The 25,680-nt window shown below is 43.3% G+C and overlaps 1 pseudogene; it reads left to right on the forward strand.

Annotated features, from left to right (window-relative positions):
- The window catches only part of LOC112607686, a 44,585-nt pseudogene that overhangs the window by 2,526 nt on the left and 16,379 nt on the right, over positions 1 to 25,680 (forward strand).

A 25,680-nucleotide genomic window follows, 5' to 3' on the forward strand; every position in this document is an offset into this window, starting at 1 on the left:
TCACAAATGTACAGATTTTTAATCACCCATAGTGGAATAACCTGGCCATTCCTCTCATTTCTTGATGAATCCCTGAAGCTTAGCCTGATTCAATGCTCTGTCTCTTTACTATTATCACTCAATACTAATAATAGCTGATAGTAGCATTATTTTATGAGGTTTGCATGAGTTAAATCAACCACCACAAAAAACTATAAAGATGTCACTGTTAATTATTGGCACTCCAAAGATGGAAAATCTTAGGCTCAGAGAGGTTAAGTAACTTATCCAAGATCACACAACTCATAAGTGGAAGAGTGAGAGTTGAACTCAAGTCCACCCAACTTCAGAGTCCATGCTTTTAAACCCAACCCCACTCTGAAGATCATCAATTATCTGTGTGGATGCAGACCAACTTCCTTATCATCCTAGTTAAATCCCAGCAGGGACTAGGACTTCGGGTATCAAGTCAAAAATCACTCCAAAGGTTCTGTTCGGGTTTGAGCCCTGGGTGGTATTCCCCCAGAGGCAATTCTAAATTAAGTTTTCATCATCGTTCTAAACATTTTTGTGTCACTCTGCCTCCTTCTAGCAACATAGGCTCAGATACTTAATCAGAGCCTGATGGGAAGTAACACCACATTGGGAGCACATTTGGTTTTTTCTCCTTCTGAAAGCGATGTGATATTTTTAGAAAGAATAAAGACTTGGGAGTAAGACAGACCTGGATTAGAGACCCAACTCTGCTGTCTCTTCTACCTGTGCGATCTTGAATGTTATTCACTCTGGGCCTCATTCCCCTAAACTTGAGAAATGTAGAGAATAACATCAGCATCATATTGTTGCTATGAGGATTAACTCAGCCTCAGCTAGAGTTTTTATCACTGTGTCTGGGAAGCACATAGCAGGCATTTAAGAAATGACAGCAATTAGTAGACAACCAGCCTGCCAAATACAGAGGGTTCCTTTTCTCTTGTGCCAACCCCAGTAGTAAGAAGTGAGAGCAGACGTTGGGGGAGAAGGAGACAAACATCTGTGACCCACAGCATCCCATAGCAAGACATCCATGGGTTTTGGACTGATTCCCAGCTCTGTTTTGTGGCTTGGGCAAATTACTCAATTTCACTGAGTCTCAATTTCCTTCCCCGTAAATGGAAGCAATATATCTTCATTATATACCTTCACATTGTTTACGATCTAGTCCAGATATCAGGATATAGACATAAAAATAAAAGGAAGATTACAACAACTCACATATGAGCTTTTAAAGATACTTCAATGAAAGCTACTGAGTTAAAGATTCTGAACTACCTTTATTTATCATAAGAAATGAGATAAGCTACAGGAATTGTTAATGATACAATAAAAGATCAGCTTTCTGGAATGTTCTATGACTAGATTGTTTCAGACAAAAAAAATATTTATTTGTTTAATTTTAGTCAAATAGAGAATTATTTTCAAGCATATTTTACATTTGTAATATCCTTCAAAATTTTTTAATTATAAAAGCATTATAGGTACATAACTAAGAGAAGCTACTGTAATATACAATAGGAGACATGTAAAAGAATGTTAAAAACAACATTGTTTATAACATAGACAACTGCAAGGAACCCAACTATCTACCAACATATAATAAATAAGTTATGGTTTTGTTTTTTGTTGGTTTTTTTGTTTTTTGTTTTTTGTTTTTGTTTTTTTTTTTTTTGAGACACAGTCTTGCTCTGTCGCCCAGGCTGGAATGCAGTGGTGCAATCTCGGCTCACTGCAACCTCCGCCTCCCGGGTTCAAGCGATTCTCCTGCCTCAGCCTCCCTAATAGCTGGCACTACAGGCACCCGCCACCACACCCAGCTAATCTTTGTATTTTTAGTAGAGACAGGGTTTCACCATGTTGGCCAGGATGGTCTCAATCTCTTGACCTCGTGATCCACGCCCCTTGGCCTCCCAAAGTGCTGAGATTACAGACATGAGCCACCGCACCTGGCCCTAAATTATGTATTTATGCAATGGAACACTGTACAGTGAAGAAAATGAAATTATAGCTCCAAGCAGCATGAATAAATCCTAGAAGCATAATATTGAACGAAAAGAACCAGCTCATGGAGTACTACGTGTAAGCATGATACCACTTTTAGAAAGTTAAAACACAAACAATCCTAAACTAGATCATGTTTAGGGGGTACCCAGAGAAGTACTGAAGCCCTATTGTTAAAAAACAAAGAAGGCTGGGCGCCGTGGCTCACACCTGTAATCCCAGCACTTTGGGGGGCCGAGGTGGGCAGATCACCTGAGGTCAGGAGTTTGAGACCAGCCTGGCCAACATGGCAAAATCCCGTCTCTACTAAAAAGTACAAAAATTAGCCAGGCGTGATGGCGGGTGCCTATAATCCCAGCTACTTGGGAGGCTGAGGCAGGAGAATCGCTTGAACTCAGCAGGTGGAGGTTGCAGTGAGCCAAGATCATGCCACTGCGCTCCAGCTTGGACTACAAGAGTGAAACTGTCTCAAAAAAAAAAAAAAAAAAAGGAAAAGAAAAAGAAAGAAATTATTTTTTTAAATGTCAGGGTAGAACTTACTGCTGAAAGACAGGTGAAGGAATGGGATTAGGAGCAGCACGTAGATCAATTCAACAGTATTAGAAAAGTTCACTGTGAGCGGTAGGTTTATCCATTTAAATATGATTCTTCATAATTTAAAGTAGTCCTAGGGGATACATTCCAAGAACCCCAGTGGATGCCTGAAACTACAGACAGTACCAAACTCTATATATACTATGGTATGACTTTTTCAATACATACATCCCTAGGATGTTTAATTTATAAATTAGGCACAGAGATTAACAACTAATAATGAAATAGAACAATTATAACAACATGCCAGCATCACTACTCTTGCACTTTGAAAATGAGGGTCACTTGAACACCCACACTGCAATACCAAGACAGGTTTTCAGATAACTGAAACAGCTACTAAGTGACTAACGGCCAGGGAGTGTATACAGGGTGGATATGGTGGACAAAGGGATGAGTCATGTCCCAGGGGGAACAGAGCAGGATGGCACAAGATTTCATCGCTCAGAATGATGCATAATTTAAAACTTAGGAATAATTTATTTCTGGAATTTATTTCTGGAATTTTCCATTCAATATTTTCAGACTGCAGTAGACTGCAGATAACTGAACTTTTTTTTTTTTTTTTCAAGATGGAGTCTCTCTCTGTTGCCCAGGCTGGAGTGCAGTGGCACGCTCGGCTCACTGCAAGCTCCGCCTCCTGGGTTCATGCCATTCTCCTGCCTCAACCTCCCAAGTAACTGGGACCACAGGCGTCCGCCACCACGTCCGGCTACTTTTTTTTTTTTTTTTTGTATTTTTTCTTAGTAGAGACTGGGTTTCACCGTATTAGCCAGGATGGTCTCGATCTCCTGACCTCATGATCTACCCGCCTCAGCCTCCCAAAATGCTGGGATTACAGGCATGAGCCACCGTGCCCGGCAGGTAACTGAACTTTTGAAAAGCAAGACTGAGGACAAAGAGAAACCACAGTACTATATATCTACACTTGTAGATATACACATGCATACATATACAGAAACTATAATTCCATAATATATGTAATAATGTCACAGTCATACTGTAACTATCGTTATATAACATTATCTTACATATAAAAATATTATATAACTTTTTTTTTTTTTTTTTGAGACGGAGTCTCGCTCTGTCGCCCAGGCTGGAGTGCAGTGGCCGAATCTCAGCTCACTGCAAGCTCCGCCTCCCAGGTTTATGCCATTCTCCTGCCTCAGCCTCCCGAGTAGCTGGGACTACAGTCGCCCGCCACCTCGCCCGGCTAGTTTTTTGTATTTTTTAGTAGAGACGGGGTTTCACCGTGCTAGCCAGGATGGTCTCGATCTCCTGACCTCGTGATCCGCCCGTCTCGGCCTCCCAAAGTGCTGGGATTACAGGCTTGAGCCACCGCGCCCGGCCTATATAACATTTTTTTAAATCCAGGCTATTCAATGTTGAACTAGGAATTTGGTTTCCTTGCTCCTGACCCTGTACTGTTATTGTCTTAAGAATTTAGTTTCCCCTGCTTTTCCTGAGCTGTATGGAATTTTTTTCTTATGTCTATTAGTTACTTATTTACTAATTTAAAAAGAAACACATTAAGGACCTAAGATTAAAGGCTCTAAACTTAATTACAGGAATAAAGCAATCCACAAAGGCTACTCTGTGTTCATGCTTCAGAAGTCACGTGACAGAGGGGTGAAGCCTGTAATAGCTCTGGACACCAGCGACGATGCATCAGCACTCAGAAGGTGTGGCTTGAGCTAACATCCATGCCAAGGCTATTAAGACGAGTGTGTTTCCGGCCGGGCGCGGTGGCTCACGCTTGTAATCCCAGCACTTTGGGAGGCCGAGGTGGGCGGATCACGAGGTCAGGAGATCGAGACCACAGTGAAACCCCGTCTCTACTAAAAATACAAAAAATTAGCCGGGCGTGGTGGCGGGCGCCTGTAGTTCCAGCTACTTAGGAGGCTGAGGCAGGAGAATGGCCTGAACCCAGGAGGCGGAGCTTGCAGTGAGCCGAGATGGCGCCACTGCACTCCAGCCTGGGCTACAGAGGGAGACTCTGTCTCAAAAAAAAAAAAAAAAAAAAAAAAAGACTAGTATATTTCCACAGGCCAAGACTGAACAGGATTGAATTCCCAAAGAGTTCAAGGCATTCTCCTGTGTTATAAGCAGATCGAAGAATAAAATCACTGTTTTTTTCTGCTCAGGCTGCCGTAACAAAGTGCCACAGACTGGGTGGCTTAAACAACAGAAATGTATTTTCTCACAGTGCTGGAGACTGGAGGTGCAAGAACAAGGTGTCTGAAGGCCTCTCTCCTTGACTTGCAGATGATCAGTTTCTCACTGTCTCACATGGTCTATGTGAGCCTAAATCCTAATTTCCTCTTCTTAGAAGGACAACAAGTATATTGGACTACAGCCCACCCTAGTGACCTTATTTAATCTTAATTACCTCAGAATAGTTACATTCTGAAGTACTGGGGGTTAGGATTTCAATATGAGTTTTGGAGGTACACAATTGAACCTCTAACAGTCACTAAAGGAAGCCCCTCCCTGGAAAATGATAGGCCTGCTTGTATTTCAAATTGGACCAGCATGGTCTAAGAAAATTTTGCATTATAATGAAATTGTTTTATATCTACACTATCCAATTGGGAGATGTTGGATATGTCTATGACCTTGATTGTGGTGATGAGAGCACAGGTTTGTGCCTATGCCCGAACTCTCCAAATTGTGCACATCCGTATGTTGCAGGTCTTATACGCCAATTACATCTCAACAATGTTATCTTTAAAAAAAGAAAGACAAATGTTTCCTGATTCCACTTACACAAGGTATCTAAAATAGTCAACTCCTAGAATCAAAGAGTAAAATGATGGTTTCCAAGGGGCTGAGGGAGGGGAGAAATTGCCCCCACGTCTTCCTTCAAAATGCCAGCTCCTTCCCACTCAAGGCCTTTACACTTGCTATTCCTTCTGCTTGGAGGCGTCTCCCCCAAGGTCTTTGAATAATGGTTTCCTTCTTGCCGTCCAGGCCTCATATCAAGCACCATCTCCTCAAAAAGCCTTCCTTCATTTCCCTGTACAAACTAGTGGAAATATACTAGTCTTGATGGACCTGGCATGGATGTTAGCTCAAACCACGCCTTGTGAATATTGACACATCATTGCTGGTGTCTGGGGCTATTAGAGTCTTTACCTTCTGTCATGTGACTTTTGAAGAATGAACACAGAGTAGCCTTGTGGATTACTTTCTTCCTTTATTAAGTTTATAGCCTTTATTCTTAGGTCCTTAAGGTACTTCTTTTTAAATCAGATTAGACAGGCTTCCCCTAATCCTATCACCTCGTTTTTTTCTTTTTCTTTTTCTTTTTTTTTTCTTTTTAAGACAGGGTCTCACTCTGTAGCCTAGGCTGGAGTGCAGTGGTGCAATCTCCGCCCACTGCAACCTCTGCCTCCCAGGCTCAAGTGATCCTCCCACCTCAGCTCCACCAAGTAACTGGCACATGCTACCATGCCTGGCTAATTTTTTGTACTTTTTTATAGAAACAGAGTTTCTCCATGTTGCCCAGGCTGGCCTCAAACTCCTCAGCTCAAGCAATCTGCCCGCCTTGGCCTCCCAAAGTGCTGGGATTACAGGCATGAGCCACTACACCCCGCTTCATTTTACTTTTATTATATTTAATCCTATCTGACATCATCTTGTTTATTTATTTGTTGTTTATTGTCCACCTGCCCTTCCACATGCCTATTGTATCATAGGCTCCATGAGAGCAAGGACTTTGTCTGTCTTGCCTGCTGCTTTCTTCCTGGTTCCTGGATAAGGGATAGAATCTCAACAAATATCCCATGAAGGAAGGATGGCTAGATGGATAACTGGATGGACGGATGGATGGATGGATGGATGGATGGATGGATGGATGAATGGATGGATGAGTGGATCGATGGGTGGTAGAAGGGTGAATGGAGGAAGGATGGATGGATGGATGGATGGATGGATGGATCGATGGATCGATGGATTGATGGATGGTAGAATGGTTAATGGATGATGGATGGATGGATGGATGGATGGATGGATGGATGGATGGGTGGGTGGATAGGTGGATCAATGGATGGTAGAATGGTGAATGGATGATGGATGGATGGATGGATGGATGGGCAGGTGAAAAGATGGAAGCATGGATGGATGATGAGTAGATGGACACCCCCTAGAAAGCCAACCAACAGCCTAGGCCTCAGCCAGTCAACAGAATTGAGGAGACCACATTGCACCCAGGAAATCCAAGCAGACATTCACAGGGTAACTGATTATTTATATGGAGTCCCACAGCTTGCTCACTTTCACAGCCTCATGTGAACAAGATAGTATCTTACACAAATCTCCCTCCCTGGAGTGAGGAGAAGGTGAGCAGGTGTGGTTGGTGCTCACAAACTTAACAGTTCTGGGAACCTAACCTGGCCCCAGACACACAGTCTATAAAACTGCTCCTGCTCTATGATAAAATGATTTAGTTCTGAGGAGTGTACCCAAGGAAATAATCCCAAAGGAAGGAGGGACTGTGAGGAGTAACTTTATATCTTTGTATGATAGAGTAGTGTTTTTTAAAAATCGCAAACACACGGCAACAAGAGAACAGCCAAGCAGCTTGTGCGGCACATTATATAGGTACACAATCTTTTATCTAAAACCTTTAGGGCCTAATGTATTTTGGAAATCAAAATGTTCCCAATTTTAGAAAATCTATTTGTTGCTTATATTCTATTGTATATCATACCCAGCAGAGTCTAGGGCAATACATCAAAGACACTAGTAGCAGCAGCAAAACAGATACACAGTCATCACAAGTGGGATCAATAAAGAATACAAATAACCTCATATCTGTTCAGGTAAGGTTAGGAAAAAGAGCCTTCTCAGCAGAAGAACTGGTTTATGAAGCTTCACAGATTTCAGAAGTGCAGATAAGAGATGTGGACTTAACTAATTTATTTTTATTTTACTTTAAGTTCTGGGCTACACGTGTAGAACATGAAGGTTTGTTACATAGACATACATGGGTCATGGTGGTTTGCTGCACCTATTAAACCGTCATCTAGGTTTTAAGCCCAGCATGCATTAGGTATTTGTCCTAATGCTCTCCCTCCCATTGCCCCCCACCCCATGACAGGCCCCGGTGTGTGATATTCCCCTCCCTGTGTCCATGTGTTCTCATTGTTCATTGACAAGGGTACAATGTGGTAATACTGAAGAACTTGTTTGGAAAAAAAAAAAAGAGAGAGAGAGAAATAGCACTGTCAATAGAATATGCTTCATTGACATGTAAAATAGACACTAACAAGGACTAGGAGAGGACCCGGGCCGTGGATTCTCAGTCTATGAGGCTGGACATACATCAATTAATGGAAAAGTGAGGTCACAGGTAGGTGTGGGAGGTTGAGGGGTTGCAGGGTGAGACAGCAGGAAACAAGGCATCAAAACTGCCACCTTCTTCTTGATCTTCCTCCCTACTCAGAGCCTCCCAGAGAATGGGGAAGCCAGCACAGAAAACCAGGACTCTATTCAGCAATAGAAAAGGGGTTGCAGGGCACCACTCTATGACAAGGACTATGAATCACATACAAAGATTTTTAGTGGGGCTCCTTGCTGGGGGCACCAAAGGAGTGTTCTTACCAGGACCCGGATTCATTCTCAGTGGTTCCAATCTCTATTGCAGTGAAGACCTCAGGGGGCTCTATCCACAGGAAACAATGTCAGAGATCCTGTTGAGTAAGTAGCTGACCTGATTTTTCCTGGTGCAGAGTTGGTGGAAGCAGGTGATGCCACGAAAGTTGCTCTGATCTGAAATTTGGAAGGCAAGAGTGTTCATCCTGGGTCAGCTTTCAAAACATCCTTTTGAAATATATGGTCTCCCTCTTCAGTCTCTCCTTATCTCAAGAAAATAAAACTCCAGGTACCATTTTTAAATTTAATTATTTTAATTGACCTATAATAATTGTACCTGTTTACAAGATACATAGTAATGCTTTGATACATATAATGTATAATGAACAGATTAGGGTAATTAGCATATGCATCAACTCAAGCATTCATCATTTCTTTGTGTTGGGAACATTCAGTATCTTCCTCCTAGCAATTTGAAACTATATGATGTCGTTTGGCTGTGTCCCTACCCAAATCTCATCTTAAATTATAGCTCCCATAATTCCCACATGTTGGGGGAGAGACCCAGTGGGAGATAATTGAATCATGGAGGCAGTTTCCCCCATTCTGTTCTCATGATAGTGAATAAGTCTCACAAGATCTAATGATTTTATAAGGGGTTTCCCCTTTCACTTGGTTTTCTTTCTGTCTTGTCTGCTGCCATGTAAGACGTGCCTTTCACCTTCCACCATGACTTTGAGGCCTCCCCAGTCATGAGGAACTGTGAGTCCATTCAATATTTTTCTTTATAAATTACCCAGTCTTGGGTATGTCTTTATCAGCAGCATGAAAACAGACTAATATACTATGTAATATATTATTATTAACTATTGTCACCCTACAGTGTTATAGGATACTAGAACTTACTCCTCCTATCTCATTGTAATTTTATATCCTTTAACACAAGCTCTTTCTTTCCGAAATCATCCTGCCAACAGCCAGAAATTGAACAAGAAAGTGACCCCTGTCAAGGAAAGGAACTTTGAGGCCTGGTTGACATCATCTGGGTTTTACTGTCTGCTGTGTCTTTCCCTAGTGTTCCTTCATAAATCATGAAGATTTTCTGAAGATTTCTGGATTGACACTCCGCCTGGCCACTGCCATTTGAACTTTTGCTCATGCCCAGGTACTACCTGCTGGACCCCTTTGTTTGACTCCAAGTTTCTCCAACACAGGAAACCTCTGTTGTCTCACAACAACCCTTCAATTTGGGGATCCTTAGCCTAATTTATATAGAAGGAAACTGATAATCATGCAAGAGATATGACTGGCCCAAAATCATACAGGTTCTCAGAAAATGCAGGTATTTTAACCAGGCTTTCTGACTCCCACATGCAGAGTTTTTTCACAGCATGATTGTCCCAAGGGGAAATTTTTAATGGGGAATCTACACCTTTGGAAAGAACAGTTTGATTTTAGCAGACAAAAGGCATCAGAATCCACAATTGGTGAGTGCAGTAGATTAGTGAGTAGATCATAAAGAGATTTGGCTTTGAAACAGAAAACAGACTTCAGGATCGTGGGCAAATCTTGTTGCCAAACTGGGCCTCAGTTTTCTCATCTGTAAAACGAGTTTGTTGGACAACATGACCTTGAAGGGACCTTCAGAAAAGGTTTGAACAATGGTGATCCCAGGGATACTATGCTTGTTGCTGGATATATAAAGTTTGGCTATATTTTGTTAAAATGATTGGTAACTTCATTGCATAGGTATTCAGGAAACAACAAGGGTAATCATTTTGTTTTACAGCAAAAAAGAACAGGACCCAGAAAGGTATTAAATCTTACTGAGGAAAAACAACTCGCCACCGCCTCCTGCCTCATCCCCAGAGACACTGTCAGAATTTGTTTGTTCAAGCGACATAATCAGTAACATCTAAAATTAGCAGCCAAGCTTCCTCTCTCTCCCACTTCATCATTTCTGAGAGGTTTTATAGATTGGAGAATTGCTTATCGTGATGATGGAATAACTCATTTTAAAAATCGCAAACTGAGAAAACAAGTTTACTGCCTTATTTTTGAATAGTTTGGGCCTGAAAGGAAAATTCTTTCACCAAACAAAAGGAAAAAAAGCAATTATCTGAGATGAAAACACCCAGCCCATCACTATGCCTCCGGAAGATGAAATTCATTGATCAGAGTTAAATTTCCAGGCCTGGGTGGAAAAAAATAAGGTCCCTGCATCATTAATTTCAATAGAATCTAAAATAATGGGATGCAGCCAGGCAACAACACAATGAAATCTAATGTTCCCTGTTCCCTAAGTCACCTGCTCCCAGAGTGCCGTGGGGTAGAAGACACAGGCACACTTTCAGCTGTCCAGAGACAGGGCTTTCCAAGCTGCTGGGCTTTCTTCCAATTATGATATATTTCAAACATTCAGAAAAATGCAGAGAATCATACAACAAATACTCCCACACTAACCCAGATTTAATCAATGTTGACATTTTGCCATTTTGACAAAATGCCCTCGAAACCATTTTAAAGCAATAAAATGTCACAGGTATAGTATGCTGGAAATTTCTTCACCACTCTTCCATCCTCCCAGCCCCTTTTCTCCTTCTCCAGAGATAACTAATATTCTGTTATATATCAATAATCTGATATAGGTATATGCAGTTCCTCCCTGTGGGTTTTCATACACGCTATATATGTGTTGTCCTGTTTATTTTTCCCTGCTGTGGTAAAGCACACATAACATGATAAAATTTAACATTATAGGGTCTCTCTCTGTTACCCAGGCTGGAGTGCAGTGGCACAATCTCAGCTCACTGCAGCCTCAACCTCCAGGGCTCAGGTGATCCTCCCACCTCAGCCTCCTAAGTAGCTGGGACTACAGGTGCATGCCACCATGCTCAGCTAGTTTTTGTAAATTTTGTACGTACGGGGTTTCACCATGTTGCCAAGGCAGGTCTCAAACTCTTGGACTCAAGTGATTTGCCCACCTCCCAAAGTGATGGGATTTCAGATGTGAGCCAGCACATCCAGGCATAACCATTCTAAAGTGTGTAATTCAGTGGCGTTTAGTACATAAACAGTATTGTGCAACTATCACCACTATCTAGATCCAGAATATTTTTATCAGCTCAGAAGGAACCTCATGCCATTTAAGCAATCATTCCTCATTCTCCCCTCTCCCTAGCTCTTGGCAGTCACTAATATAATTTTTGTCTCCATAGATTGGCCTATAATGGATTTCTTTTGTTTTTCAGGCAAGGTCTTACTCTGCTGCCCAGGCTGGAGTACAGTGGAGTGATTATAGCTAAATGCAGCCTCAATCTCCTTGGTTCAAGTAATCCTCCCACCTCAGCCTCCTGAGTAGCTGCGACCACAGGCATATGCCACCACACACAGCTGATTTTTTTACTTTTTTATAGATACAGGATGTCACTTTGTTGCCCAGGCTGGTCTTGAACTCCTAGACTCAAGCAATTCTTCTGACTTGGCCTCCTAAACTGCAACAGGCATGAGTCAGTGCACATGACTAATGAGCTTTTTATATAAGAGAATCATGAAATATGAGATTTTTGTGACTCACTTTTTTCATGTAGCATAATGCTTTCAAGGTTCATCCATGTTGTGGCATGTATCAGCACTTCATTCTTTTTTATGGCCAAATAATATTCCATTTGGCAGATATACCACTTTTTCCAGTCATCGGTTGATGGACATTTAGATTGCTTCTACTTTTCAGCTATTATGAATGATGCTGCTATGAATATTCATATGTAAGTTTTTATACAGAAAGACATTTTCAGTTCTCTTGGTTATATATGGACTAGGAGTAGAATCACTTGGTGATATAGTAACTTATTTTGAGGAACTGCCAGATGGTTTCCAATACTCTGCATATTTTCACATGGAATCATCCCACATCTGCTTTTTCCACTCACTATTTATGTTTTGGAGATTCCTCCAATTTAAAACTTCGCTGTCATTTATTTATTTTGATGGTGGTACAGAACACCATTTGTGTGAACAAACCACCATTTATTCCCATTCCCCTATTGCTGGATATTTAGGTTCTTCCCAGTTTTCCATTACCATAAATAACACTGCCACAAGGGGAGTTTCAAAGCTTTCCATCTATGGACCAAATCTGCAGAGCAAGGGAGCCTCACAGACCACATAGCAGCTACTGCTAGCTGACAACCCTCTCAAAACTCTTGGGGTGATGGTTCTAACTTGTGGGTAGAGAGTTGGAGTGAGCGAGCTAGAGGGATGCATCAGAAGATGCTGAAAACATAACTAAAGCTCTGAGACCACAGCATGGTTGTGTATAATTATTCCCAGTCATTGCTGCACTCCCTGGAAGAGGTCGCTATGGCTGCCCTCCTTGGCTTGGCTGTGATTGGTGTGGCCTCAGGATATAAGCAGTAGTGATGTATGCAACACGGGAGCAGGAGCCTTGGAGCCAACCCTGTTACTCCCCTCTGCCATGCCACAGGAGCAGCACAGCCCAGATGAGAGCTGCTTCCTCAGCCTGGATCTCAGAATAAAAAGCCTATGGAGCTGAGCCACAGTTGGCCCATGGGGACCTACGAAGTGAGCCAAACACACTCTCAGTGTTGTAAGTCTCTGAGATATTGGTGCTGCAGCACACCTTAACAAAAGCTCTTGGGAGAGGTCTCTTCTTTGTCATCATCCCAACTGAACTCTCTGCAGTTTTGACCTAGGCGTCCACCTGCCTAATTTTTAAACCCTTTTAGGCATCATTCAAACTAACATGCATTTGCCATGAACTCTGTGTATGACCCAGCCCAGAACTTGGGGTTGAAAAGCACAAGGAAAATAACAACAGCTAGTGATCCTGAGAACCTGCTCTGGGCCAGCTGCTGCAACAGGCACTTGTGCAGATAAAGTGTCAGTTGTTCTTGTGTTACCGGAAGGAGGCAGGCATTACCACTCTCCCCAATTCATTGATGAGGAAATTGATGTGCCAAGGTGTTAAATAACAAGACTAAGGTAATAGTTGATCTAGCAAGAGGCATTTGGAGGAACTGTACCTGAGCACCCTGACTCCTGTATCCTATAAGTTACACAGTTTTCATCTACTGAGCTTGCAGACATGCAATGAGAAAATGTTCTTCCATCATGCCACCACTGTTTGGGGGGCATAAAGCACATGCCAGCCTCTGTGCCAGGACAGGGTGAAGGTAAGTCAGACAGACACAAATTCTACAATTCTTACCCTGAGGGAGATGAAAAGAGAGGAAAAAAATATTTTCCCCCACTGGCTTTTGTTTTTTATAGTTTCAGGGGGCACATGTGCAGGTTTGTTACATGGATACATTGTGTAATGGTGATGCTGGGCTTCTAGTGAACCCATCACCCAAACAGTAAACATTGCGTCCAATAGGTAATTTTTCAACCCTCACCCTCCTCCCACCCTTCTGGATTTTGGAGTCACCAATGTCTATTATTTCCCTCTTTATGTCCATGAGTAGCTATTGTTTAGCTCCCACTTATAAGTGAGAACACATGGCATTTGATTTTCTGTTTCTGAGCCATTTCACTTAGGATAATGGCCTCCAGCTCCATCCATGTTGCCGCAGAAGATGTGATTTCATTCTTTTGTATGGCTGTGGGGGGAAAAATTTTTAACTAATTGCATCCTATTCATATTGAAATATCCAGAACAGGCAAATCATAGAGACAGAAAGGTGAGTGTTTGCCAGAGTGTGGAGAACAAGGAGTGACTATTTAAAGTGCATGGGGTTTCCTTTTGAGATGATGAAAATTTCTGGAACTAGATAGCGGTGATGGTTGAGCAACATTGCGAATGTACCAAACATCACAAATGGCAAATTTTATGCATGTTTCAGCACAATGAAAATAAAACTAATTGTATAAATGTGTATCATTGCAATAAGTGCTGTAGGGAAAGTACAGGGAGCTGTTAAGCCACATGACAGGGAGGCCTGCACTGATCTAGGGTATCGGATTCTTCTCTGAGGAAGCAACGCCAGCTCCTACCCCACAGGCTTGTGCGTGCCTCCATGCAAGACTCAGCAGAGGTCAGCCCCGGCGTGTTGTGCCCTTGTGCACACTGTAAGCTCCCTTCACAGCAGTTACCTCAGTGCATCGTTGTTTGTTTTTGTGTGTGTGTGTGTATGTAATCCTTTGACAAAGAGTCATTCACCTACTAGAAAGCAGAGTCCTTCATTCATTCAATACCAGGTGGTTTTCAAGCTCAGAGTCCGTGTAGACATCGCAGTAAATATGACTACAGGGTTGCTGCCCTTGCAAGGCTTTAAGCTTAGCGGGGGCGTGGATAACAAGCAAGCAAACCTGTGTGAGCAGATTGTGACTGACGGGGCAGTGAGCAGGGGAAACAGAACAACAGCCATGGCAGGAAGCAGGTGTGGACAGGCTCCCCAGGAGGAGCCAGCACATAGAGCAGGGAAGAGGCGGCTCCAGGGAAGGAAATAGCAGGACAAAAACCTGAAGGCTGAAAATGATTAACAGGAGGCTACCAACGAGGCACTGGCATGCGAGGAAAGAAACCCATCAAGGCAGAGGGTGAGTGTCTGTCTTTTCCCTGCTGGAAACTGGGCATCTGGCACGGTGTATGAAGGAAGGGAGGGATAGGGGACTGAGAAGATCTTCCTGGGAGCCCTGAGATCTGGATTCCAGTCCAACCCTTTTCACTTGCATCATGACCTCAAGCTAATCCAAGCAGACACTCGCTGTAGATTCAATCGTGAACAAGAGGGTCACACTCCTGCCCTCAGCAAACTTACACTCTAATGGGAGGAGGAGGGGAAAAGACAAGGAGAGAATCTTCTAGTTACCAAAATCCACCCACAAAAGGAAGAGATGAGTCATCTAAGTGGACCAGGAGAATGTGTGAGTGTGGAGCCTGGTTTCCAAAACCCCATGGGGGACAATCAAAAGTCATTGGATTAGATTCTGTTGGAAAAGATAATAAACCAACTAGATCAGATCTGGTGTCAGGGACAGGGAAGGACAAGGAGATGTTGCTGAGCCAAGATTGCCCAGAAGTGTCTCTATCTCTTGACCTCTTGGCACAGTGAGCCCCTTCACGGACGTGAGTGGCCTCCTTGCCCAGCCTGGCATGGGAACCTGACACCCTCATCCTCCTAAACGGCCCTAGGAGGGACTCTGCCATTCGCATCTTCTGTGTTTCCTGAATGAGGAAACAGAGGAACAACAAGGTTAAGCAGCTTGTCCATGTTCACATGGCCGGCAAGTGTCAGAGCTCAGCCTGCAGGCTGGATCCACCAGCTGTGTTCTCCTGATCACTGTGCCTTATTAGCTTGAAAGAAGAAAACTCACTCTAATCACTCCAATTCCAGGGTCACCAAGCAACCCTGTGACAAGTTGGCTACAGGGAACAAAACGTCCTCCCAAAGCCCTGGGCATTCCAGACCACATGGGGGTACATTCCTCTTTGGAAATGGAGCCCTTGGCATCGGGTTTATAAACATAGATGCCATGTCTCTGAGTTGCTTGGTATGACGCCAAGTCCTGGAGCTAGGCAGAACTGGGTTCACATTCTACCTCTAGTCCCTATGCCCAGCTGTGTTGCCCTGGGCAAGTCAGGGAAGCTCCCTGAACCTCCATGTCCCCATCTGTACAGTAAGATGATGACAGCTTCCACCTCATAGACTCTGACAGCACTGAGCGTGTGCCTGGCACAGAGACAGGGCCCAGTCAAGTGCAGCTGGGTTGCTCTCATTCTCAACGGGCTGGTTCTGAACTCACAGAACTGGGGGCCACCAGCCCTCGCCATGGCACCAACCCCAACCCTGGCAGCCTCACTAGGGTAATTACCACTTTGTGGGCACCAGTCTGATTGTCAGCAGGTCATTCTCAGACAACCTCATGGGGCCCATTCCTCTCTCCCTCTTGCCTTGGGCTCCCCCAGGGATCAGAAGCCCATTATCAAAATGGCTGTGAGAACCTAATGAGATCAGATATGTCATTTGCTAGGGTTGCCATAAAAAAAAAAAACCACAGACTGAGTGGCTTAGACAGAAGTCCATTTCCCCACAGTTCTGGAGGCTAGAAGTTCCAGATCGAGGTATCAATAGGGTTGGTTTCTTCCATGGCCTCTTTCCTTGGTTTATAGGTGGTCACCTTCTCTCCATGTCCCCTCACACATGGTCTCCCCTCAGCGTGTGTCTGTGTACAGATTTCCTTTTCTTATAAGGACCCTAGTCACATTGGATTAGGACCCACCCTGGTGACTTTAACTTGATTACCTCTCTAAAGACTCTATCTCCAAATATAGTCACATTCTGAAATACTGGAGGTTAGCACTTCAGGAGATGAATTTGTGTCATTATATGTGTCAACGCATGGATCAAGTATATAATGCATCAGGCGCAGTGCTTGGCATATAATAAGCACTCAATAAATAGTGCCAAACATGAGGGTGATGACGGAGATGATGATTCTCCAGGCTGGAAACTACTTCAACAAGATGACAAGCCATGGCTCAATACCCATCAGGAAGTCCCTCTGGGTTGATGGGAAGCCCTGGGATTTGGGAGGCTGTGTACCTAGTGAATTCATGCATCCACTGGCTTTGGAGTCAGATACACAGGGGTTCAGAGTCTCAGGACAGCACTCACCCACTGGAGATCCTAAGCAAATCATCCCACTTAGCTGAGCCACAACTTTCCTCATGTATTAAGACAGCCAATGTCAAGGGCCTGGCAGTGAGAGGTGCCCAGGGAATTCCTCTGTCTGTGAGCAGAAAAACCAGATTTGAGTCCCAGTTTGGCCACCTTGTAGCCAAATTGGGACTCAAATTTGCTTGTAGCGCTGACCTTGGGCAAGTCACTCTCAGTCCCTTCAGCTCTTGATGGGGAACAATAATCCTGCCTCATGGAGTTGTTGTAGGGTGGAAATGAGTCAAGATATGTGAAAGTGCTTTGTAAACTGCAAAGCACTCTGCACAGGTCAGCTGTTGCCCTCCTTTGAGGATGCAACCCTGCAGAGGTCTTCGTGAGAGGGCGCTCACACCCACACACCCGATTCCAAGAAAAACACAAGAGGTGGGGCCCCTGTGGTTTCATGACTCACAGAGGCCACTCCTGCTGGTGCTTTTTGACTATGCAACCAGGTTTGCTAACCACTCCCTAAGCGTGCAACTCACACCCCCTCTTCCCTGCCATAAGGGCAGGCAAAAGAGCTCCCCCTTTTGCCCTGGTCCGAAAAGGAGGCATGGCAGGCCAAAGATGATTTGGAAATTTATTAGAAGGCACGGGGGAGTGGGGTGTCAAGGATGTAAACAGGGAAGTCAGGAGGGTCATGAATTTTCTGGCTGGGGAGAGTGGAGAGGACACCCATCTTTGATAAAAGGAAACCCAGGTGGAAAACTTCAGGAGGTGACTGGAAATGCCAGATAGGAGTCAGGAGAGAAGTAATGAATGAAGATATTACCTACAGTGAGGCTTGAACTGAAGATGTGAAAGCCAGAGAATAGAAAAGAGAAGAAAGAGGGAAGAGCGGGAACAGGAAAGGGGAGAAGGAAGGGCATGGTATAAAGAGCAAAATCTTGAAGAATGCCAACATTTAGGATTTTAGGGAGAAAAGGAGACAGAGGATTAGACAGGTAAAGCAGTCTGAGTTAAGGGGAAGAGCAGATCTATCAGGATTGAGAGATGTATTCTTTAGCTCAGGCTGTCATAACAAAAAACCATGGGCTAGGTGATCTAAACAACAGACATTTATTTTCTCATAGCTCTGCAGACTAGAAGTCTGAGGCCAGGGTTTCAGCATGGTCAGGTCCTGGTGAGGGCTCCCTTCCTGGCTTGCAGATGGCCACCTTCTTGCTGTGTCTTCATATGGTGAGAGGAGAGAGAGAGAGAGAGAGAGAGAGAGAGAGAGAGAGAGAGAGAGAGGGAGAGAGAGGAATCTGTAGAGGACTACGTGCTCGCAAACGAGATGTTCATGATAAGTCCTGCTCTTGCAAACGAAGCAGGGCGTTCCTTCCCTGTAAACAGGGAGGANAGAGAGAGAGAGAGAGAGAGAGAAGAGAAGAGAAGAGAAGAGAAGAGAAGAGAAGAGAAGAGAAGAGAAGAGAAGAGAGAAGAGGAGGAGAGGAGAGAGAGAGCAAGCTCTCTAGTACCTCTTAAGCACCCTAAAATCCTGTTGGATCAGGGCTCTGCCCTTATGACCTCATTTAACCTTAATTACTTCTGTAAAGGGCTTGTCTCCAAATACAGTCACATTGGGGGTTAGGGCTACAACTTTTGAATTGGGGAGAGATACAACTCAGTCCACAGCGGGAGGGCAGAGGTAGGATGAAGATGGGAAAATGGTAGCCCAGGAAGCACACCTGCCCTAGAACACACACTGCCAGAACAGCCCCCATTGGTAGCAAGAGCCTCTGCCAGCACTGGAGGAACTTTAAACCCTTTCCCTCTCTGTGTCTCAGTTTCCATGGTATACAATGTAGGAGTAGTGCTGTTCTCAAAGATTCCCAGGATACAACCAAGCTCTCTTCCAAGGGCAAATGTTCCAGAGGCTCGAAAAAAGAGCCAGACAGTCTTTCAAACAAGCCCATTGGAGGCTAAAAGAAGGGAGGGGAGGTAATGCTAAGTTTAGAGACTCTAAATCCTCCCTTGAGAGCCAGTGAGCCTGTCTCAGGCAGCCCAGGAGCAGCAGCAAGAGAAGACACCTCCTGTGGCTCTGAGCTGTAAGAGAAGAGGGAGGGGGCTGCATGCCTCACCCACCCAAGTCTACCTCACTCCTAAATACAAACTTGTGTAGTGTTTAACTCTAGATGTAATTTTGAGAGCCACTACCTTCTCAAAAAAGTTTTGGTCATCAAAGCAAGGACTGACTTCCATTTCTTTGCATGTTTAATTAGGGAAAGGCTGTTTCCATGATGTGAGTCTGTGAGTCTCACCCACTGAGTCAGATTGTCATCCATCCCGCAGAGTTTGACTGGATGTAATAGGCCATTAAAGGGTTCCCAGCAACAAGAACAATGGAGAGGGGAGGGCTGAGGCTGGGACAGCATAAAGAGTATGAGGAGCCAAGAGGAGGACATCTAGTTGAGACTAGAGTCAGGTAGGGTGGGAGAAGCCTGGGTAGGTGGGTAGGCTTCCTGGAGGAGGTGCTACCTGAGCTAAACTGAAAGAGGAGGAAGAGTTCACCAGGAGAGCGTTTGGGGAGTAGGACAGTGTTCCAATCAAGAGTACAGAAGGGGCCAGGTGTGATGGCACATGCCTATAGTCCAAGCCGCACAGGAGGCCAAGGTGGAAGGATTGCTTGAACCCTGAAGGTCAAGGCTACAGTGAGCCGTGATCAAGCCACTGCACTCAGCCTGGACAACAGAACAAGACCCTGTCTCAGAAAACAAAACAAAACAAAACAAAAGTGCAGAAGGGAGATAAAAGCTGTTTCAGGTTGAGGGGGTCTATGGTAAAGAGTGGGCTCTTTCCAGAAGGCAATAGGGAGCAACTGGAAAGTTTGAGCAGGAGAGTGGCTTGATCCAACTTGTTTTGTTTGCTCCTTTATGTGTTTTGACGGGGTGGGAATTGGACAGAAAATACACTCATGGTGCTATTCATCTACTTTTATGTGTGCCTCCCTCCCCTTCTCTTTTCCCCTTTTGATTTACTTTTTGTTTGAGGTAAGAGAGTTTTACTGTTCAGCTTCAGCAAGCCTCCAAGACACATATAAAATGAGATTACAATAGTTGTTTTGCAGACTAGAACAAAGAGCAAAAATTACCTATCTCATTTTTAAAGCTATTATAACCTTGATGCTTAAACCTAACAGGGATGGCAACATAAAATAAAATGTGAGACAAATTTCAATGTGGCCATAGCTTATTTTTATCTTACATAAAATGCTAGCAATTGGAATTCAGCAATGCATAAAATACCTCATTATCAAGTAGCACCACAAGAATATTTCAATGTAAGATACCTGTTCTGAGCTGAACTATGTCCCCCCAGAATTCATATGTTGAGGTCCGAACTCCCAGTACCTCAGAATAAGACTGTATTTGGAGATAGAGCTTTAAAGTGGTAATTAAGTTAAAATGAGGTTATTAGGGTGGGCCCTAATCTGACTGGTGTCCTTGTACAAAGAGGAAATTCGGGCAGAGACATAGATATCTGCAGAGGAAAGACCGTGTGAGGACACAGGGAGAAGACAGCTATCTACAAGCCAAAGAGAGAGGCCTCAGAAGAAACCAATCCTGCTGACACCTTGATCTCAGAAGTCCAGCTGCCAGAACCATGAGAAAACAAATGTTTGCTCTTTAAGCCACTTAGTCTGTGGGACTTTGGTATGTCAGCCCCAGCAAAGTACTGTAGTAAAAGACCAAAGTAGAAAACCTATATAAACATATAAGTAAATGCAAAGAAAGCAGTGGCTACAATTCAATTCTTTTTAAGGCTTTCAATGAAGGATAACATACCTACGAAAAAAGTCTACAAAATTCACCATACTGTGAATTTTCACCAGCTAAATCCACCTGTGTAATCAGCACTTGGATCAAGAAACAGAACCCAACAAGCATCCCAGGTCCCTCCCCATTTCCTCTTCAACACCAGTCGGGCTGTGTGGGCTGAATTATATCCTTGTAAAGTTCATTTGTTGAATCCCTAATCCTCAAAGTGACTGTATTTGGAGACAGAGCCTCTAAAGAGGGTAATTAATGTTAAAGTTATAAAGTGGGGTCCTGATCCAAAAGGACTGATGTCTTTATAAGAAAAAGAAGACAGCAGCAATCCACAAGGGAAAATGCCATGTGAGGACACAGGGAGAAGGTGGCCATCTACCTACAAGCCAAGGACAGAGGTCTCAGGAGAAACCAACCCTGCTGGCACTTTGATCTTGGACTTCCAGCCTTCAGAACCGTGAGAAAATAAATATCTGGTGTGTGGTGTGTGTGTGACTGTATTATATACATTATATACATATATAATACATATATTATATACATATGTAATATGTATGTACATATAGTATATGTATTATACATGTATTAATAATACATATATACATTAATAATACATATATGTATTTATATACCTTATATATACATATATGTATTTATATACCTTATATATAATACATGTTTTATATATTATATATAATACATATATGTATTTATATACATATATATAACTTATTAATATAGTTTCTTGTGGGAGAATGAGGAGGTGAGTAATGAAAACAGTCCCTGGCACACAGTTATGTCTAAGTGTTCACGGATAGCATAGTACTGAGTAAACAAGGCATAGAAGGAATTTACGTAAATTTACAATACACAGGCCGGGCACGGTGGCTCACGCCTGTAATCCCAGCACTTTGGGAGGCCGAGGTGGGCGGATCACGAAGTCAGGAGATCAGGACCATCCTGGCTAACACGGTGAAACCCCGCCTCTACTAAAAATACAAAAACAAAATTAGCCGGGCGTGGTGGCGGGCTCCTGTAGTCCCAGCTACTCAGGAGGCTGAGGCAGGAAAATGGTGTGAACCTGGGAGGTGGAGCTTGCAGTGAGCCGAGATCACTCCAGCCTGTGCGACAGAGTGAGACCCCAGTCCCCCCAAAAAAATAAATAAAATAAAATTTACAACACACAGGTGCATGTTCTAGCAAAAACAAATAGACATGTACTTTTAATTTATCTAACTGGCATGTGCAAAGGTATTATTCAAAGTTAACTTGTGTGCCAGGTATGATTCTAATTGATTTTATTTAATTCTTACTATTGTTTAAGGCCTATCTGCATTGGTGCATGTATATTAAGTGAATGGATTCCGACTGCTGCATAGTATTTTAATATATGCCTACACCATATTTTACTTTTCCATTCCCCTAGTGGTGGACCCTAGGGGACTCCAATGTCCTGCCACCAAAAACAATGCCGCAGCGAGCATGCTTGACGATGTCCTCTTTCGGAGCTGTGTAGCAGGACTGGGGGTGCTCGTCAGTGAGATTGCTGGATACTTTGTATGGACACAATATCTTGAATGAATTCTCCCTGATGGCTCTTCAAAACTCCTGCATTGGTCTACGTCCCCAACAGTGGTATACAGGGGTTCCCAGTTCCTTTCCATCCCTGCCAACATTTGGCATTATCCAACTTGCTCGTTTTTGCCAGGCTATTGAATGTAAAGTAATTCACTGTTGTGTTCATGTGTATCTAATTATTGGGTTTGGGCGTCTCTTCATATATTTATGAGCTATTTGTGTTTCCCCTTCTGTGAATTGCTTATTTGTATACTTTGACTACTTTTCTTTCGGGTTTCCCACCTTTTTCTGAACAATTTATAGGATTTTTTTGTGTAGTCTAGGATTAGGTTACATGTGGATTTTAAACGTGGAGTCTACACATGGCATCCATCTATAGCAAGGTTTATCAATCTCAACACTATTAATATTTGGCCAGATAATTACTAGTTGTGAGGTATCCTGTACACTGGAGGATGTTTAGCAGCATTTCTGGCCTCTACCTGACAGATTTGCCAGTGGCACCCCCTACCCAGTTGTGACAACCAAAAATATCTCCAGACATTGCCAAACATCCTGAGGGGTGGGGAGCAAAATTGATCCCAGTTGAGAACCACTGGTCTATAACCAGTGGTTCATCCTATTGGGTTATAATTATCTAATTCCATTGATTAGAAATCCATAACTTTTAATAAAATCCATTTTTATGTCATGCTTTGTGTTTGGGAGGTATTATTTGAGAAGACCTTATCATTCCTGGGTTATAAAAATATTTCCCTATAATGTCTGGTCTCAAACTCCTGACCTCAAGTGATCTGCCCGCCTCGGTCCCCCAAAGTGCTGGGATTACAGGCATGAGCCACCACACTAGGCCCTATAATGTTTTTTCTTTTATCAGCTTTATTGTTTAACCTTTAAGTCTTTAATTTATCTATGCTCTACTTTTATATTCTGGATAAAGTAGGTTTGTAGGTATAATTTGATCGACATAGTCACCCAGTTTTTCAAAGCCATCTACAAGTCAGTGACACCTTTCCTATTAATGTGTGATACCATATTATCACTCATCAAGTTCCCACGTATGTGTGGTCTGTCTCTGAGCTATCTTGTCTATTCAATCTCTTTTCCTGTCCTTCCATCAGAACCACATAATTCTTCTATTACTGTGACCTTGTAATATATCTTAATATCTAGAAGACAAGTCCCTCCCCTCTTTTTAAAAGCTGGCTCAATCATTTGTGGACCTTTATATTTATTAATTTTAGAATATTTATCAGGTTTATCAACGTAGCCATCTGGAGTGCTAATTCAATCATATCAAATTTATAGATTACTTTGAAAAAAATTGACATTTTTACAATGTTCTGTTATTCTATCACAAACATGAAATGCCTCTTCACTTACTCAAAAATTCCTTTTATGTCCTTTGATTGAATTTAAATTTTTCTTCCATAGAGAACTTCTTTACTCCTTGATAGATTAATGGCTAGGTATATTTAGTTTCTCTTGCTACTGTGAGTGGCATTTTATTTTCTTATGTTTGATGGTTAGTTCTGTATTTGCTGCTATGGACACATGCTATTGGTTTTTAGTAGTTGATCTTGTATCTGGAAATCTTGTTGAATCCTCTTATCAGTTATAAAAGAGAGTCTGCTGATTCAGTTGGCTTTCTATGCAGATTATTACAGCACTTAAAAATAATGATAGTTTTGCCTCTTCCTTTTTTTGTGATAGAGTTTCCCTCCATCACCCAGGCTGGAGTGCAATGGCGCGATCTCAGCTCACTGCAACCTCCGCTTCCCAGGTTCAAGCAATTCTCTGCCTTAGCCTCCCGAGTAGCTGGGACTATGGGCATGTGCCACCACGCCCAGCTGACTTTTGTATTTTTTGTAAAGACAGGTTTTTGCCATGTTGGCCAGGCTGGTCTCAAACTCCTGGCCTCTAGTGATCCACCTACCTAGGCCTCCCAAAGTGCTAGGATTATGGCCAGGCGCAGTGGCTCACGCCTATAATCCCAGTACTTTGGGAGGCCGAGGCAGGCAGATCACTAAGTCAAGAGATCCAGACCATCCTGGCCAACATGGTGAAACCCCATATCTACTAAAAATACAAAAATTAGTCGGGCATGGTGGTGCACGCCTGTAGTCCCAGCTAGACGGGAGGCTGAGGCAGGAGAATCGCGTGAACCCAGGAGGCAGGGGTGGCAGTGAGCTGAGATCAGGCCACTGCACTCCAGTCTGGTAATAGAGCAAGCCTCTGTCTTTAAAAAAAAAAGTGCTGGGATTACAGGTGTGAGCCACCACACCCAGCCTGCCTCCCCTTTTAATCCTCATACACTTTTATACTAGTTTGCTAGGCTGCCATTAAAAAAGAAACACACACACACCAGACTGGTTGTCTTAAAGAGTAGAAATTTATTTTCTCACAATTCTGAAGGCTCAGATGTTTGTAAAATCAGAGTCATCCAACAACAGTAAAAATTTATTTTCTCACAATTCTTGTGATCTGTTTGGCTTGTGGATGGCTGTCTTCCCCCTGTGTCTTTACAATGTCTTGTCTCTGTACGTATATGTGTCCTAATCTCCTCTTCTTATACAGATAACAGTCACATTGTAAAAAAGGGACCAACTTAATGACCTTTTTAAATTTAATTACCTGTGTAAAGACCTTGTCTCCAAATACAGTCCCATTCTGAGGTTCTAGCGGTTAGGATGTCAACATGCAAACTGGGGATACAATGCACCCATAACAATCTTGCATTGCTTGTTCTTGGTTTCAACTGCAGTGACAATCCAAGGTGCTCTCATACTTTTCCATGTCACAGTTATGCCAGGCAGGCACTGATGCCCTGAAGCAATGCATGGGAGAGAGGAAAGAATAGGAGTCGAGCCTGTCCCTTGGTGAGGCTCCCCGTCCCCATCTGTCTCTGGCTCACATTTCCTTCTGAGTCAAGATTCCTTCCCCTGCAGTACCCCAGAGTTTTCCCACAGGTTTTGTGCTATTTCTTCAGCACCTCCACGCTTCCCTTTCCTTCCATGTCCCTCCAGAATTCAAGTTTTGGTGGTGGGGGCAGGAAGAAGGGTAGCGAGAATGGAGAAAACTATCTAGCCAGAAATCCCCATGATCTGATCACACTTTAGAAAGGTCTTTTTGGCTGGAGTGTAGAAACTGATTCAGACATGGGCAATATTGGAGGCAGAGAAACCAGATAAGGGACTATGGCAGCAGATGACCTGTTGACATCCTACACAGAGGTTCTGGCAATGGGAATAGAGAAACAGATGGTGCTGACAGGACTCGGTGCTTTTTTACACGTGGGATAGAAGGCAAGGAAAAGGTCCAGAATGATTCCCAGGTTTCTGGCTTGGGCCACTGGGCAAATGGTGGGGACTTTCACTGTGATACAGGATGTAGCAGAAAGGGGAGGTTTGGGGGTTGAGGGAGGTGGATGGGGAGTGCCCATAAGACATCCCAATTGAGGTGTT

Source organism: Theropithecus gelada, chromosome 15 (genome assembly GCF_003255815.1).
Source record: "Theropithecus gelada isolate Dixy chromosome 15, Tgel_1.0, whole genome shotgun sequence".
NCBI classification, from domain to species: domain Eukaryota; kingdom Metazoa; phylum Chordata; class Mammalia; order Primates; family Cercopithecidae; genus Theropithecus; species Theropithecus gelada.